The 19,104-nt window shown below is 47.8% G+C and overlaps 1 pseudogene; it reads right to left on the bottom strand.

Moving 5' to 3' along the window:
* Nucleotides 1–19,104, bottom strand: part of LOC130131448 (protein FAM184A-like) — a 187,850-nt pseudogene that overhangs the window by 147,538 nt on the left and 21,208 nt on the right.

Genomic DNA, 19,104 nt, shown 5'->3' with positions numbered 1-19,104 from the left:
CTACTGTCAGCATGACATCCAACTATCAGCATGACATCCAACTATCAGCATGACATCCTACTGTCAGCATGACATCCAACTATCAGCATGACATCCTACTGTCAGCATGACATCCAACTATCGGTGTGACATCCTACTGCCGGCATGACATCATACTGTCAGCATGACATCCTACTGTCAGCATGACATCCTACTGTCAGCATGACATCCTACTGTCAGCATGACATCCTACTGCCGGCATGACATCCTACTGCCGGCATGACATCATACTGTCAGCATGACATCCTACTGCCGGCATGACATCCTACTGCCGGCATGACATCCTACTGTCAGCATGACATCCTACTGCCGGCATGACATCATACTGCCGGCATGACATCCTACTGTCAGCATGACATCCTACTGCCGGCATGACATCCTACTGCCGGCATGACATCCTACTGTCAGCATGACATACTACTGTCAGCATGACATCATACTGTCAGCATGACATCATACTGTCAGCATGAAATCATACTGCCGGCATGACATCATACTGTCAGCATGACATCCTACTGCCGGCATGACATCATACTGCCGGCATGACATCATACTGCCAGCATGACATCCTACTGCCGGCATGACATCCTACTGCCGGCATGACATCCTACTGTCAGCATGACATCCTACTGTCAGCATGACATCCTACTATCAGCATGACATACTACTGTCAGCATGACATCCTACTATCAGCATGACATCATACTGTCAGCATGACATCCTACTGCCGGCATGACATCATACTGCCGGCATGACATCATACTGCCAGCATGACATCCTACTGCCGGCATGACATCCTACTGTCAGCATGACATCCTACTGTCAGCATGACATACTACTGTCAGCACGACATCCTACTGCCGGCATGACATCATACTGTCAGCATGACATCATACTGTCAGCATGACATCCTACTGCCGGCATGACATCATACTGTCAGCATGACATCCTACTGCCGGCATGACATCCTACTGCCGGCATGACATCATACTGTCAGCATGACATCCTACTGCCGGCATGACATCCTACTGCCGGCATGACATCCTACTGTCAGCGTGACATCCAACTATCAGCACGACATCCAACTTCAGCACGACATCCTACTGTCAGCATGACATCCTACTGTCAGCATGACATCCTACTGTCAGCATGACATCCAACTATCAGCATGACATCCAACTATCAGCATGACATCCTACTGTCAGCATGACATCCAACTATCAGCATGACATCCTACTGTCAGCATGACATCCAACTATCAGCATGACATCCTACTGTCAGCATGACATCCAACTATCAGCATGACATCCAACTATCAGCATGACATCCAACTATCAGTATGACATCCTACCGTCAGCGTGACATCCAACTATCAGCATGACATCCAACTATCAGCATGACATCCTACTGTCAGCATGACATCCAACTATCAGCACGACATCCAACTATCAGCACGACATCCAACTATCAGCATGACATCCTACTGTCAGCATGACATCCAACTATCAGCATGACATCCTACTGTCAGCATGACATCCAACTATCGGCGTGACATCCAACTATCAGCATGACATCCTACTGCCGGCATGACATCCTACTGTCAGCATGACATCCTACTGTCAGCATGACATCCTACTGCCGGCATGACATCCTACTGTCGGCATGACATCCTACTGTCAGCATGACATCATACTGTCAGCATGACATCCTACTGTCAGCATGACATCCTACTGCCGGCATGACATCCTACTGTCAGCATGACATCCTACTGTCAGCATGACATCCTACTGTCGGCATGACATCCTACTGTCAGCATGACATCCTACTGCCGGCATGACATCCTACTGTCAGCATGACATCCTACTGCCGGCATGACATCATACTGTCAGCATGACATCCTACTGCCGGCATGACATCCTACTGCCGGCATGACATCCTACTGTCAGCATGACATCATACTGTCAGCATGACATCATACTGCCGGCATGACATCATACTGTCAGCATGACATCATACTGCCGGCATGACATCATACTGTCAGCATGACATCCTACTGCCGGCATGACATCCTACTGCCGGCATGACATCCTACTGTCGGCATGACATCCTACTGCCGGCATGACATCCTACTGTCAGCACGACATCCACCTATCAGCATGACATCCTACTGTCAGCACGACATCCAACTATCAGCATGACATCCAACTATCAGCATGACATCCAACTATCAGCATGACATCCTACTGTCAGCATGACATCAAACTATCAGCATGACATCCAACTATCAGCATGACATCCTACTGTCAGCATGACATCCAACTATCAGCATGACATCCTACTGTCAGCATGACATCCAACTATCGGTGTGACATCCTACTGCCGGCATGACATCATACTGTCAGCATGACATCCTACTGCCGGCATGACATCCTACTGCCGGCATGACATCCTACTGCCGGCATGACATCCTACTGTCAGCATGACATCCTACTGCCGGCATGACATCCTACTGTCAGCATGACATCCTACTGTCAGCATGACATCATACTGTCAGCATGAAATCATACTGCCGGCATGACATCATACTGTCAGCATGACATCATACTGCCGGCATGACATCATACTGTCAGCATGACATCCTACTGCCGGCATGACATCCTACTGCCGGCATGACATCCTACTGTCAGCATGACATCCAACTATCAGCATGACATCCTACTGTCAGCATGACATCCTACTGCCGGCATGACATCCTACTGTCAGCATGACATCCTACTGCCGGCATGACATCCTACTGCCGGCATGACATCATACTGTCAGCATGACATCCTACTGCCGGCATGACATCCTACTGCCGGCATGACATCCTACTGTCAGCATGACATCCAACTATCAGCATGACATCAAACTATCAGCATGACATCCTACTGTCAGCATGACATCCTACTGTCAGCATGACATCCAACTATCAGCATGACATCCTACTGTCAGCATGACATCCAACTATCAGCATGACATCCAACTATCAGCACGACATCCTACTGTCAGCATGACATCCAACTATCAGCATGACATCCTACTGCCGGCATGACATCCTACTGCCGGCATGACATCCTACTGTCAGCATGACATCCAACTATCAGCATGACATCCTACTGTCAGCATGACATCCAACTATCAGCATGACATCCTACTGTCAGCATGACATCCTACTGTCAGCATGAAATCCAACTATCAGCATGACATCCAACTATCAGCATGACATCCAACTATCAGCATGACATCCTACTGTCAGCATGACATCCTACTGTCAGCATGACATCCAACTATCAGCATGACATCCTACTGTCAGCATGACATCCAACTATCAGCATGACATCCAACTATCAGCATGACATCCTACTGTCAGCATGACATCCAACTATCAGCATGACATCCTACTGTCAGCATGACATCCAACTATCGGTGTGACATCCTACTGCCGGCATGACATCCTACTGTCAGCATGACATCCTACTGCCGGCATGACATCCTACTGTCAGCATGACATCATACTGTCAGCATGACATCATACTGCCGGCATGACATCATACTGTCAGCATGACATCCTACTGCCGGCATGACATCCTACTGTCAGCATGACATCCTACTGCCGGCATGACATCCTACTGCCGGCATGACATCCAACTATCAGCACGACATCCAACTATCAGCATGACATCCAACTATCAGCATGACATCCAACTATCAGCATGACATCCAACTATCAGCATGACATCCTACTGTCAGCATGACATCCAACTATCAGCACGACATCCTACTGTCAGCATGACATCCTACTGTCAGCATGACATCCTACTGTCAGCATGACATCCAACTATCAGCATGACATCCTACTGTCAGCATGACATCCTACTGTCAGCATGACATCCTACTGTCAGCATGACATCCAACTATCAGCATGACATCCTACTGTCAGCATGACATCCTACTGTCAGCATGAAATCCAACTATCAGCATGACATCCAACTATCAGCATGACATCCAACTATCAGCATGACATCCTACTGTCAGCATGACATCCAACTATCAGCATGACATCCAACTATCAGCATGACATCCTACTGTCAGCATGACATCCAACTATCAGCATGACATACTACTGTCAGCATGACATCCAACTATCAGCATGACATCCTACTGTCAGCATGACATCCTACTGCCGGCATGACATCCTATTGCCGGCATGACATCCTACTGTCAGCATGACATCCTACTGTCAGCACAACATCCTACTGTCAGCATGACATCCTACTGTCAGCATGACATCCTACTGTCAGCATGACATCCAACTATCAGCATGACATCCAACTATCAGCATGACATCCTACTGTCAGCATGACATCCAACTATCAGCATGACATCCAACTATCAGCATGACATCCTACTGTCAGCATGACATCCAACTATCGGTGTGACATCCTACTGCCGGCATGACATCCTACTGTCAGCATGACATCCTACTGTCAGCATGACATCCAACTATCGGTGTGACATCCTACTGTCAGCATGACATCCTACTGCCGGCATGACATCCTACTGCCGGCATGACATCCTACTGTCAGCATGACATCCTACTGCCGGCATGACATCCTACTGCCGGCATGACATCCTACTGCCGGCATGACATCCTACTGTCAGCATGACATCATACTGTCAGCATGACATCCTACTGCCGGCATGACATCATACTGCCGGCATGACATCCTACTGTCAGCATGACATCATACTGTCAGCATGACATCCTACTGCCGGCATGACATCCTACTGCCGGCATGACATCCTACTGTCAGCATGACATCCTACTGCCGGCATGACATCCTACTGTCAGCATGACATCATACTGCCGGCATGACATCCTACTGTCAGCATGACATCATACTGTCAGCATGACATCATACTGTCAGCATGACATCCTACTGTCAGCATGACATCATACTGTCAGCATGACATCATACTGTCAGCATGACATCCTACTGCCGGCATGACATCCTACTGTCAGCATGACATCATACTGTCAGCATGACATCATACTGTCAGCATGACATCCTACTGTCAGCATGACATCCTACTGTCAGCACGACATCCAACTATCAGCATGACATCCTACTGTCAGCACGACATCCAACTATCAGCACGACATCCAACTATCAGCATGACATCCAACTATCAGCATGACATCCAACTATCAGCATGACATCCTACTGTCAGCATGACATCCAACTATCAGCATGACATGCAACTATCAGCATGACATCCTACTGTCAGCATGACATCCAACTATCAGCATGACATCCAACTATCAGCATGACATCCTACTGTCAGCATGACATCCAACTATCAGCATGACATCCTACTGTCAGCATGACATCCAACTATCGGTGTGACATCCTACTGCCGGCATGACATCATACTGTCGGCATGACATCCTACTGTCAGCATGACATCCTACTGTCAGCATGACATCCTACTGTCAGCATGACATCCTACTGCCGGCATGACATCCTACTGCCGGCATGACATCATACTGTCCGCATGACATCCTACTGCCGGCATGACATCCTACTGCCGGCATGACATCCTACTGTCAGCATGACATCCTACTGCCGGCATGACATCCTACTGTCAGCATGACATCATACTGCCGGCATGACATCCTACTGTCAGCATGACATCCTACTGTCAGCATGACATCCTACTGCCGGCATGACATCCTACTGCCGGCATGACATCCTACTGTCAGCATGACATACTACTGTCAGCATGACATCATACTGTCAGCATGACATCATACTGTCAGCATGAAATCATACTGCCGGCATGACATCATACTGTCAGCATGACATCCTACTGCCGGCATGACATCATACTGCCGGCATGACATCATACTGCCAGCATGACATCCTACTGCCGGCATGACATCATACTGCCGGCATGACATCCTACTGCCGGCATGACATCCTACTGCCGGCATGACATCCTACTGTCAGCATGACATCCTACTGTCAGCATGACATCCTACTGTCAGCATGACATCCTACTATCAGCATGACATACTACTGTCAGCATGACATCCTACTATCAGCATGACATCATACTGTCAGCATGACATCATACTGCCAGCATGACATCCTACTGCCGGCATGACATCCTACTGCCGGCATGACATCCTACTGTCAGCATGACATCCTACTGTCAGCATGACATACTACTGTCAGCACGACATCCTACTGCCGGCATGACATCATACTGTCAGCATGACATCATACTGTCAGCATGACATCCTACTGCCGGCATGACATCCTACTGCCGGCATGACATCATACTGTCAGCATGACATCCTACTGCCGGCATGACATCCTACTGCCGGCATGACATCCTACTGTCAGCGTGACATCCAACTATCAGCACGACATCCAACTTCAGCACGACATCCTACTGTCAGCATGACATCCTACTGTCAGCATGACATCCAACTATCAGCATGACATCCAACTATCAGCATGACATCCTACTGTCAGCATGACATCCAACTATCAGCATGACATCCTACTGTCAGCATGACATCCAACTATCAGCATGACATCCTACTGTCAGCATGACATCCAACTATCAGCATGACATCCAACTATCAGCATGACATCCAACTATCAGTATGACATCCTACCGTCAGCGTGACATCCAACTATCAGCATGACATCCAACTATCAGCATGACATCCAACTATCAGCATGACATCCTACTGTCAGCATGACATCCAACTATCAGCACGACATCCAACTATCAGCACGACATCCAACTATCAGCATGACATCCTACTGTCAGCATGACATCCAACTATCAGCATGACATCCTACTGTCAGCATGACATCCAACTATCGGCGTGACATCCAACTATCAGCATGACATCCTACTGCCGGCATGACATCCTACTGTCAGCATGACATCCTACTGTCAGCATGACATCCTACTGCCGGCATGACATCCTACTGTCAGCATGACATCCTACTGCCGGCATGACATCCTACTGCCGGCATGACATCCTACTGTCAGCATGACATCATACTGCCGGCATGACATCCTACTGCCGGCATGCCATCCTACTGTCTGCATGACATCCTACTATCAGCATGACAATCTGCTGTCAGCATTATATCCTACTCTCTGCATGACATCCTACTATAAGCATAACAACCTACTGTCTGCACGACATCGTAGGCATGACAACCTATTGTTAGCATGACATCTACTATCAGCATGACAGCCTACTGTCAGCATGACAACCTGCTGTCAGCATGATATCCTACTGTCTGCATGACAGCCTACTGTCAGCATGATATCCTCTTGTCTGGATGACATCCTACTGTCAGCATGACAGCCTACTGTCAGCATGACAACCTGCTGTCAGCATGATATCCTACTGTCTGCATGACAGCCTACTGTCAGCATGATATCCTCTTGTCTGCATGACATCCTACTGTCAGCATGACATCCTACTGTCAGCATGACATCCTACTGTCAGCATGACATCCTACTATCAGCATGACATACTACTGTCAGCATGACATCCTACTATCAGCATGACATCATACTGTCAGCATGACATCATACTGCCAGCATGACATCCTACTGCCGGCATGACATCCTACTGCCGGCATGACATCCTACTGTCAGCATGACATCCTACTGTCAGCATGACATACTACTGTCAGCACGACATCCTACTGCCGGCATGACATCATACTGTCAGCATGACATCATACTGTCAGCATGACATCCTACTGCCGGCATGACATCCTACTGCCGGCATGACATCATACTGTCAGCATGACATCCTACTGCCGGCATGACATCCTACTGCCGGCATGACATCCTACTGTCAGCGTGACATCCAACTATCAGCACGACATCCAACTTCAGCACGACATCCTACTGTCAGCATGACATCCTACTGTCAGCATGACATCCAACTATCAGCATGACATCCAACTATCAGCATGACATCCTACTGTCAGCATGACATCCAACTATCAGCATGACATCCTACTGTCAGCATGACATCCAACTATCAGCATGACATCCTACTGTCAGCATGACATCCAACTATCAGCATGACATCCAACTATCAGCATGACATCCAACTATCAGTATGACATCCTACCGTCAGCGTGACATCCAACTATCAGCATGACATCCAACTATCAGCATGACATCCAACTATCAGCATGACATCCTACTGTCAGCATGACATCCAACTATCAGCACGACATCCAACTATCAGCACGACATCCAACTATCAGCATGACATCCTACTGTCAGCATGACATCCAACTATCAGCATGACATCCTACTGTCAGCATGACATCCAACTATCGGCATGACATCCTACTGTCAGCATGACATCCAACTATCAGCATGACATCCTACTGTCAGCATGACATCCAACTATCAGCATGACATCCTACTGTCAGCATGACATCCAACTATCAGCATGACATCCTACTGCCGGCATGACATCCTACTGTCAGCATGACATCCTACTGTCAGCATGACATCCTACTGCCGGCATGACATCCTACTGTCAGCATGACATCCTACTGCCGGCATGACATCCTACTGCCGGCATGACATCCTACTGTCAGCATGACATCATACTGCCGGCATGACATCCTACTGCCGGCATGCCATCCTACTGTCTGCATGACATCCTACTATCAGCATGACAATCTGCTGTCAGCATTATATCCTACTCTCTGCATGACATCCTACTATAAGCATAACAACCTACTGTCTGCACGACATCGTAGGCATGACAACCTATTGTTAGCATGACATCTACTATCAGCATGACAGCCTACTGTCAGCATGACAACCTGCTGTCAGCATGATATCCTACTGTCTGCATGACAGCCTACTGTCAGCATGATATCCTCTTGTCTGGATGACATCCTACTGTCAGCATGACAGCCTACTGTCAGCATGACAACCTGCTGTCAGCATGATATCCTACTGTCTGCATGACAGCCTACTGTCAGCATGATATCCTCTTGTCTGCATGACATCCTACTGTCAGCATGACAGCCTACTGTCAGCATGATATCCTCTTGTCTGCATGACATCCTACTATCAGCATGACAGCCTACTGTCAGCATGAGAGCTAGTCTTCATACTCTTGCTGCACAGCTTAAACAGATTAGATAGACACTATAACTCTAGCCGTTAACTCCGTTTTTATTATAGATAGATATTATCGATTATAGATAGATATCTATTATAGATAGACAGGAGAAAAAGTGGAATTATAAATAAAATGACCACAGTGCAGTGTAACAGCAAAGGACATTACTGCATGCAGTATTGATTACTCATTTCCCTACCCAGGAACAATGTCAATACATTAAGTGGACCTGTGCAGCAGTGGACACACACACACACACACACACACACACACACACACACACACACACACACACACACACACACACACACACACACACACACACACACACACACGTGTGTTTGATGGGTGGGGGAGGGTGTATAATGAGGGGACGACGCCACACGCGGCTTTACGAGAAGCTAATTAAAATACAGATGCTGGAGTGGTTCATTTGCTTATTGCTTTGTCCTCTGCAAGCCGTTGGCAGAACAACAGAAATACCTCTGATGCAGAGACAGAGGACAGACCTGGTCTTTCACAGCCAAGTCCACATTGTGAGGGAATTATGAGTCCCACAAGCAGGTGCAGCATTTGTTCTAGCAGCATGGTTAATCACATTCACAATGACGGGCTGAGAGAGGAGGAGGAGAGGAGGAGAGGAGGAGCGGACAAGAGAAGAGAGGAGTAGAGGTCAACAGGAGAGAGGATAGAGGAGAGGAGGTGAAGATGAGGAGAAGACGGGAGGAGAGGTCAAGAGGAGAGAGGAAGAGAAGAGAGGAGGAGAGGAGAAGAGGGGGAGAGTAGAGAGGAGGAGAGGTCCTATTCTCCTTCGTCACTCCCAGTGAAAATCTTAGCATCTTCATCTCTGCCACCTCCAGCTCCACCTCCTGTCTTTTCCTCAGTGCCACTGTCTCCAAACCATACAACATAGCTGGTCTCAACCATCTTGTAAACCTTCCCTTTAACTCTTGCTGGTACCCTTCTGTCACACATCACTCCTGACACCCTTCTCCACCCACTCCACCCTGCCTGCACCCTCTTCTTCACCTCTCTACTGCACTCCCCGTTACTTTGGACAGTTGACCCCAAGTATTTTAGCTCATATGCCTTCGTCACCTCCACTCCTTGCATCCTCATCATTCCACTGTCCTCCCTCCCATTCATGCATAGGTATTCCATCTTGCTCCTACTGACTTTCATTCCTCTTCTCTCCAGTGCATACCTCCACCTCTCCAGCCTCTCCTCCACCTGCACCCTACTCTCACTACAGATCACAACGTCATCCGCGAACATCATCGTCCACGGAGACTCCTGCCTGATCTCGTCCATCAACCTGTCCATCACCATTGCAAACAAGAAAGGGCTCAGAGCCGATCCTTGATGTAATCCACCTCCACCTTGAACCCATCTGTCATTCCAACCACACACCTCACCACTGTCACACCTCCCTCATACATATCCTGCACCACTCCTACATACTTCTCTGCAACTCCTGACTTCATCATACAATACCACACCTCCTCTCTCTGCACCCTGTCATAAGCTTTCTCTAAATCTACAAAGGCACAATTTTTTTATTTTTTTTATTTTGAGATACATTATTGATCCCCATAAGGAGATGATGCTCTGCATTTAACCCATACTAGCGGGTAGCTAGCAGCAGAGGGCAGCTGCCGTGCAGCACCAGGGGACCAAGTAAGTTTGTCCTCAGTCAAGGGCACAGACGGGCGTATTACCCCTAACATGCATGTCTTTTTTTATGTATGTATGTATGTATGTATGTATGTATGTATGTATGTATGTATGTATGTATGTATGTATGTATGTATGTATGTATGTATGTATGTATGTATGTCAGTCACTCCTTCTGGCCTTCTCTATACTTCTCATAATAATGATAATAATAATAATGGATTACAGTTATATAGGGCTTTATCCAGACACCCAAAGTGCTTTACATTGAAGGTGGGAATCGCCTCTCCCGGGCCACATCTAAAACCACAAGCAGTGTCGGGAATCGTTTCCTGGTGCCCTGATTCACCATTCCCTACATGGGAAACACTCACTAGTGTGTTCTACAGGGAGCAATAAATGGAGATTCTGGACACTGTTGAATCTTCCTCTTTCAGTTTCTCCTCGGCCCATCAGACAACATTTGACAGTGAAAGGAATACACAAGCAGAACACAGGCAAAGCGTTGCATTGTGGTATTGTGAGCATAAAGTAGTGTTTCAGCACAAAATAGCCTTGGAACGACATTTTCAGTTAAATTGTGTAATTTCTGAGGCCATTATAAAGCGAATACATTTTACAGTTAGAATTCCAATAGTCAAACGGTGGAAGGTGAACAGTGTACTATGCACCAAATGGGGACCAACCTCGACACAGCAACACGAAGTAAACGGCAGGGACGGCCGATAAAACAGGTGAATATAGTAATTCCCCCCCTGGCCGAGGGGGGACCCGCGGTACTGGGGTCCCCACCTGGCAGAGTGGGGACCCGCGGTACTGGGGTCCCCCCCAGAAATCAAATTGAGAATCATTGAAATATATGACGGCAAGAATGTTTGGCCCTCGGGGTGGCGTGTTGAGAAACGGCTGTGACTTGGAGCCAGTACACGTTTCCGAGAACTAGGCGTTTGTTAAGACGATTGCGTTTCTAAGAAGCTTACCGTCGCATCCTGAAATCTCAGCACCAGTTGCGCGCGCCTTCAAGTGAACTGTATTCAGCATTGCCATCACCGCTTCCGGTGTGGGAGGATGGCGGCGCGAACTTAACGTTTGCGGCGGCCCCACCCAGTACCGTCCATGCAGTGTCTTTGTCCACGTCTGCGTTTGTGTCTTCGTCTGGTGGCTGCGAGAGCCGGCCCTGGATCGGCCGAGGGAGCTTCTGTTGCACCCTGTGGGCGCAGGGACCGCGGCCCTGCCCGAAGAGGAGGCACCGAGGGCGGTCTGGCGGCGGCCTCGCCTGGCGTCGACTGTGTTTGTGCTGTCGTCGTGTGGAGTGCGAGGAGGGGTGTCGAAGTTGTCTGGTGGAGGAGCTGGCACTGGATGAGCTGGCACTGGATGAGCCGGGGGAGCCTGGTCTGCTGCCCCCGGTGGGCCTGAGGACCACGGCCTTGCCTGGAGCTGTGCCCAAGGAGGAGGCACCGAGGGCGGTCTGACGGGACGCGAAACGGGGCAGGCTAAGCTAACTGCTAGCACGTGCAGACCGTAGGAAGCTCCTACAGTCGTCGTGGCTGGCGTTCGCTCTCCTGCACAGTGATTTTATTTAATTTATTTTTTGGGATATGTTGGATATGTGTGTTCTTGTAGCTGTGGGATATGTGTTTCTGTCTTTGTGTTGCACTGCTGTGCGACACGATGTACTTGTGTACATGAAATGAAACGACAAATACATGTCGCTGCTCCCTGATGAAAAGAGTATACGAGGGAGGGTGTGTCAGAGGAGTGGGCAGGCTGGAGGCCAAGGGCCCGGCTCTCCTGCATTAGCCGCACACTAGCAGGAGGTGAGCAGCTACACAGCTAGCTTCTACTGCTGAGCCCTTCTCTTTATAATAATAATAAGGGCTCTGTCCTCAGCTGGTGAGACTGGAACTTGAAATCCGCTGGACACATGGGACCTCAGGGCAAAACGTGTGGATTGAAAGGACAGTCAAACTGTTCAGTTTGTTTGACAGTAATAGTTTGGGTCTTCATGAAAGGTTGAGCTATATGCTGTGTCAGTCTATAAGCTAACCTGGTATGTCGATGGGGTGCACCAGGTGGCACCGGGAAAGCTGCTCTCTGTGTGTGCTTTGTGAGGAGGGACTGTTCGTATGTGCATGTGTGTGTAGTACCTGCTCCAGTAGATCTTCCACTTTCCTCTGCCAGCCCTCCCTTGCTGCCATCATCTCAACCTCTTTCTGTTGAGAAAGCTGGGTCAGTGCTGCCTGCTTGTCTGCCTCGTACTCTTCCGTCAGTTCCTCTTTCAACAGACGCACTTCTTCCCTGAATGGAGGGGGGATGGGAGAGAGGGGTTAAAAGTGAATCAGTGCTTCCTGTCCGCCTGCTCTACGATACCATAATTGATCAGCTGAAAAGACGTTAATCCTCTAAAAGTTAGTCACGCTAAAAGTAAGACGAGTGTGCAACTCTCTTCCTGTCCCGTTACATCCATCCATCCATCCATCCATCCATGTCAGCTTAATCCAAGAAAGGGTAGCAGGAGCCAGAGCCTGTCCCAGCGTGCATTGGGTGGAAGGCAGAAAGACACTCTGGACAGGTCACCAGTCCATTGTAAAGCCCACACACACAAGCACTACTGTACCATTCATGCCTATGGGCAATGGAGTCCAGTTCAGCTAGCATGTGTATACGTGTTTGGACTGTGGCAGTAAGCCCACAGGGAGAACATACAAACGCCACACCCATGGCTCACAAATCAACACTGGACCCTCTTGATCTGGGGGCCAGTGCTCCATTAAGCGCAGGGATGCCAACTATCCCCAGGACATGTATCTTAGGCGTATAGACCTGCTGTTGCTGTAGACTAAGATACTGCCTCTAGATCTGGAGCTGGTCCCTGAACTCCCACTGCTCCTCATAGTTAGGATGGGTTACATGCAGAGGACAAATTCCAGGTATGTGTAAAAAAAGTACTTGGCATATAAAGTGATTCTAGTTTTACTGTAAATAGCGATTAAACCTTTGGCTATAGAGAGAGCCCATAAATGGGATCGGTTACCCCTGGCTCGGTTGCCTGTCTTATTTTGAAGTTACTGTTCTGTGTAATGGATGGTAGTGGGTTTTTGTTGTTGTCGTTTGAACTCTTAGCTCTATGCATACATACACGGACACTTTCAGCCACTCTCAAAAGAGCTGCACCTTTGTTGCTAGGGAATGAAAGTAGAAGGAAAATGAGATTTACATTCTTCTCAAAAATGGGGCGCAAAGTTGAGGTGAAAAGGGGGAGCACAGGGAGTTTCAGGTGGTGCGGCGGTCTATTCCATTGCAAACCAACACGGGGATCACTAGTCCGAATCTCCGTGTTACCTCCGGCTAGGTCGGGCGTCCCTACAAACACAATTGGCCATGGCTGTGGGTGGGAAGCCGGATGTGGGTATGTGTCCTGGTCGCTGCACTAGCGCCTCCTCCGGTCGGTGGGGTGCCTGTTCAGAGGGGAGGGGGAATTGGGGGGAATAGCGTGATCCTCCCACGCGCTACGTCCCCCTGGTGAAACTCCTCACTGTCAGGTGAAAAGAAGTGGCTGGTGACTCCACATGTATGGAAGGAGGCATGTGGTAGTCTGCAGTATCGGCAGAGGGGGCGGAGCAGCGACTGGAACGGCTCGGAAGAGTGGGGTTGGCAGAAGAGTGGGGCCAAGTGCAATTGGGGAGAAAAAGGGGGGGCACGGTAACCTTTATGTTTGACTAGTTAGTTACATTGCATCCGGGAAGTATTCACACCCCTTCACTTTCCCCGCAGGTTGTTATGTTACAGCCCTATTCCAAAATGGATTAAATTCCTTTTTTCCTCATCAATCTACACACAATACCCCATAATGACAAAGTGAAAAAGGTTTAGTAGAAATTTATTAAAAATAAAAAACTGAAATATTGCATGTACATAAGTACTCCCACCCTTTACTCAGTACTTGGTTGAGGCACCCTTGGCAGCGATTACAGCCTCAAGTCTTCTTGGGTATGAAGCTACAAGCTTGGCACACCTATATTTGGGGTATTTCTCCCATTCTTCTCTGCAGATCCTCTCCAGCTCTGTAAGGTCATATGGGGAGCGTCGCTGCACAGCTATTTTCAGGTCTTTCCAGAGATGTTCAATGGGGTTCAAGTCTGGGCTCTGGCTGGGCCACTCAAGGACATTCACAGACTTGTCCCGAAGCCACTCCTTCGTTGTCTTGGCTGTTTGCTTAGGGTTGTTGTCGTGTTGAAAGCTAAACCTTCGCCCCAGTCTGAGGTCCTGAGCGCTCTGGAGCAGGTTTTCATCAAGGATCTCTCTGTACTTTGCTCCATTCATCTTTCCCTCGATCCTGACTAGTCTCCCAGTTCCTGCCACTGAAGAACATCCCCACAGCATGATGCTGCCACCACCATGCTTCACCGTAGGGATGGTATTAGCAAGGTGATGAGAGGTGCCTGGTGTCCTCCAGACGTGACGTTTGGCATTCAGGCCAAAGAGTTCAATCTTGGTTTCATCAGACCAGAGAATCTTGTTTCTCATGGTCTGAGAGTCCTTTAGGTGCTTTCTGGCAAACTCCAAGCGGGCTGTCATGTGCCTTTTACTGAGCAGAGGCTTCCGTCTGGCCACTCTACCATAAAGGCCTGATTGGTGGAGTGCTGCAGAGATGGTTGTCCTTCTGGAAGGTTCTCCCATCTCCACAGAGGAATGCTGGAGCCCTGTCAGAGGGACCATCGGGTTCTTGGTCACCTCCCTGACCAAGGCCCTTCTCCCCCGATGGCTCAGTTTGGCTGGGCGGCCAGCTCTTGGAAGAGTCCTGGTGGATCCAAACTTCTTCCATTTACGAATGATGGAGACCACTGTGTTCTTCGGGACCTTCAAAGCTGTAGAAATTTTTTTGTACCCTTCCCCACATCTGTGCCTCGATACAATCCTGTCTCGGAGGTCCACAGACAATTCCTTTGACTTCATGGCTTGGTTTCTGCTCTGACATGCGCTGTCAACAGTGGGACCTTATATAGACAGGTGTGTGCCTTTCCAAATCATGTCCAATCAATTGAATTTACTAGAGGTGGACTCCGATCAAGATGTAGAAACATCTTAAGGATGATCAGTGGAAACAGGATGAACCTGAGCTCAATTTTGAGTGTCATAGCAAAGGGTGTGAATACTTATGTACATGCAATATTTCAGTTTTTTATTTTTAATAAATTTGCAAACATTTCTACAAAAGCTTTTTCACTTTGTCATTATGGGGTATTGTGTGTAGATTGATGAGGAAAAAAGGAATTTAATCCATTTTGGAATAAGGCTGTAACATAACAAAATGTGGGGAAAGTGAAGGGGTGTGAATACTTCCCGCATGCACTGTATATGAATAAATGCAGGGCTGTCCTGGTTACCAAGGACACCTTGCTGTAGAGTCAGGAAGTCAACCCCACAAGGGAAGCATCTTTTTTAGGCATCCCCTTCTAGCATTTAAACAGGATTAGCATTGTTAGCAGTGGCGGTGCATTATAAATTTCATCGTCACTGCAGCTGAATAAAATTAATGGACAAGAAAAAGAAGGGGTGGGGTATCAGAGCAAGGAGGGAAAGAGTGAGAATGTGTGTATATTTATGTGTATGGGCCCGGGGTCATGCGGTGTATGGGTCTGGGATAGCACAGTGTATGGGCCTGCGGTCATGCGGTGTATGGGCCCGGGGTCGTGCGGAGTACGGGATTCCTACAACATCAACTCGTAATCATCTGACTTCAACCAGTTTAATTTTGAAATTTGAATATTGTGGTTTTCACTTTTTTGCTTTGAAACTGTTTTCTCGTGGGCGTCCGGGTGGCGTGGCGGTCCATTCCGTTGCCTACCAACGCGGGGATCGCCTGTTCAAATCCCCGTGTTACCTCCGGCTTGGTCGGGCATCCCTACGGACACAATTGGCCGTGTCTGCCGGTGAGAAGGTATGTGTCCTGGTCGCTACACTAGCACCTCCTCTGGTCGGAGGGGGAACTGGGGGGACCTCAGGACAAAAACTCTGATTGAAGGGACAGTCAAGATGTTAAGTTTGATCCTCCCACGTGCTACGTCCCCCTGGTGAAACTTCTCGCTGTCAGGTGAGAAGAGGTGGCTGGTGACTCCACATGTATGGGAGGAGGAATGTGGTAGTCTGCAGCCCTCCCCGGATCAGCAGAGGGGGTGGAGCAGCGACCGGGGAGCACTCAGAATAGTGGGGTAATTGGCCGGGTACAGTTGGGGAGAAAATCTGTTTCCTCAAAGTGTGACTGCTTTACACAGATTCTGCTGCCTATGACGAGTAATTAACTGGGTCAAATGGTTTGATGCCCATACAGGTACATGTCTGTTATGGTCACATTGACAGATGGCCGTGTTAAGCTCAAGATGCAGCATCATGTTTCTGCTTAAACTAGTTTACAAGAAACTGTATCTGCAATAATGCGTTTACTTACTCTAACAGGGATTTTTTTTCATTTCAATAATCTTCAACATTTAAAACCATCCATCCATCCATCATCCAAACCGCTTATCCTGCTCTCAGGGTGGCGGCGATGCTGGAGGCTATCCCAGCAGTCATTGGGCGGCAGGTGGGGAGACACCCAGGACAGGCTGCCAGGCCATCACAGGGCCGGAATTGGTACAATTTACAAATTTAAAATGGATTTGTGGTTAGTTAAATGACCATATTTTACATCATCCCGCTACATGCTGATGGGTGACACCTAAAATCGGGGGGGGGGTGCCCCTTTTTCAGGTTAGAGTAACAGCCCATCAAACTGTCTGTGCACATCCCTGGCAGTGACCCTTCTCTGTAAGGGTACAAGTGGACCCAAACCATGCCACAAACATGCCCCCCACAGAATAACAGAGCCCCTGCACCCCTCACTGTGGGTGAAGGAAAGGGAAGGAAACGGTGAGACAGCAAGGACAAAAGAAACAGAGACAAAGAGGTGGAGGAAGACTAGCAGATTAAAGACAAGCTGTTAGATATCGAGAGTCAATGCCAGCAGACAGATGCAACAGGACAGAACACTTCAGAGAAAAAGTGATTTTTTTTCTTTTTTACCGAAGCGCGTCTGTCCATTTCTGATCCAAGTCGTCAGCCATTTTGTCCATCCTCTGTTTCTCCTCTGTTCTGATGGACATCACCCTAGCTTCATGCTGTTGTTTCTGGCTCTCTATTTCCTCCTACACACAAACACACAAAGCCAGACATTTCTAAGTTGTAATATGGTGAGAAAATCATTATTGATGTATTTATTCTGCAACCGTAAATACTAATTAATGCTTATGCAGCAAGAGTGGTATAAAACATGTGGTATAAAATATGACGTGAGGAAGAGGAACCTAGCATAAGGACATGCTTTTGTGTCATAGCTAATCTTTTCTAATCCCACAACTGCATCATTGGTCTTCTAATATGTAGATGCTCGAGGACAGTACTTTCTTGGTTATTACAACCTGTCTCGCTAAACTGTCTAGCTAGAGTGAATATTGAATGTTTTCACCAAAAATATCATTTGTTCAAAGCTCAGTTAAATTGAGGAAAGCCAAGGGCTCTATAGGGGCTTGTCAATAACCCTGGCTAGTATATGGATATTGACATTTTGGGGTATTCTCAGAACATAAGATTTTAAGAGGACAGCAATTTTAATTTTCTTGTGTAGATTGAAATCACATTACCTTGGGCTAGTAAGGTCAGTTAAGTGTCTTTAATAAGATGAGAAAATGTTTCATAGAGATCGAGAATATGGCACAATATTCCATCTATCACAACTGACAACGATTTAAAACGGTTTAAAAAAGCCAAATAAGTCGAACTGTCACCAAAAGAAATTATAAACTTTGTTCAGGCATGATTTACATAACTCAGCTATCCAAAGAACTTGCTCTATCCCTGACCAAGAACTAGCTCTTAACTATGTTTCTGAGTCATTCAACAATGGCGGATAAACATGCATCATCAGCGTTCAGCGGCTTTTCCCAGGCACTACGCTCAGGATTTAGAGCAAGACACAGTACTGGCCTCTTACTACCTCTAACTTTGCTCTATACGATGTTATAACTTCGCTGGATAAAAAAACAGCACAGTGTCACACTCTTTGTTGATCTTTCATAAGCTTTGGATAGTGGTGATCATGGCATTTTTTTCTGGTA

Source organism: Lampris incognitus, chromosome 21, assembly GCF_029633865.1.
Source record: "Lampris incognitus isolate fLamInc1 chromosome 21, fLamInc1.hap2, whole genome shotgun sequence".
NCBI lineage: Eukaryota > Metazoa > Chordata > Actinopteri > Lampriformes > Lampridae > Lampris > Lampris incognitus.
The sequence above is the reverse complement of the archived record's forward strand: the minus strand, read 5'-3'. Positions and strand labels throughout refer to the sequence as shown.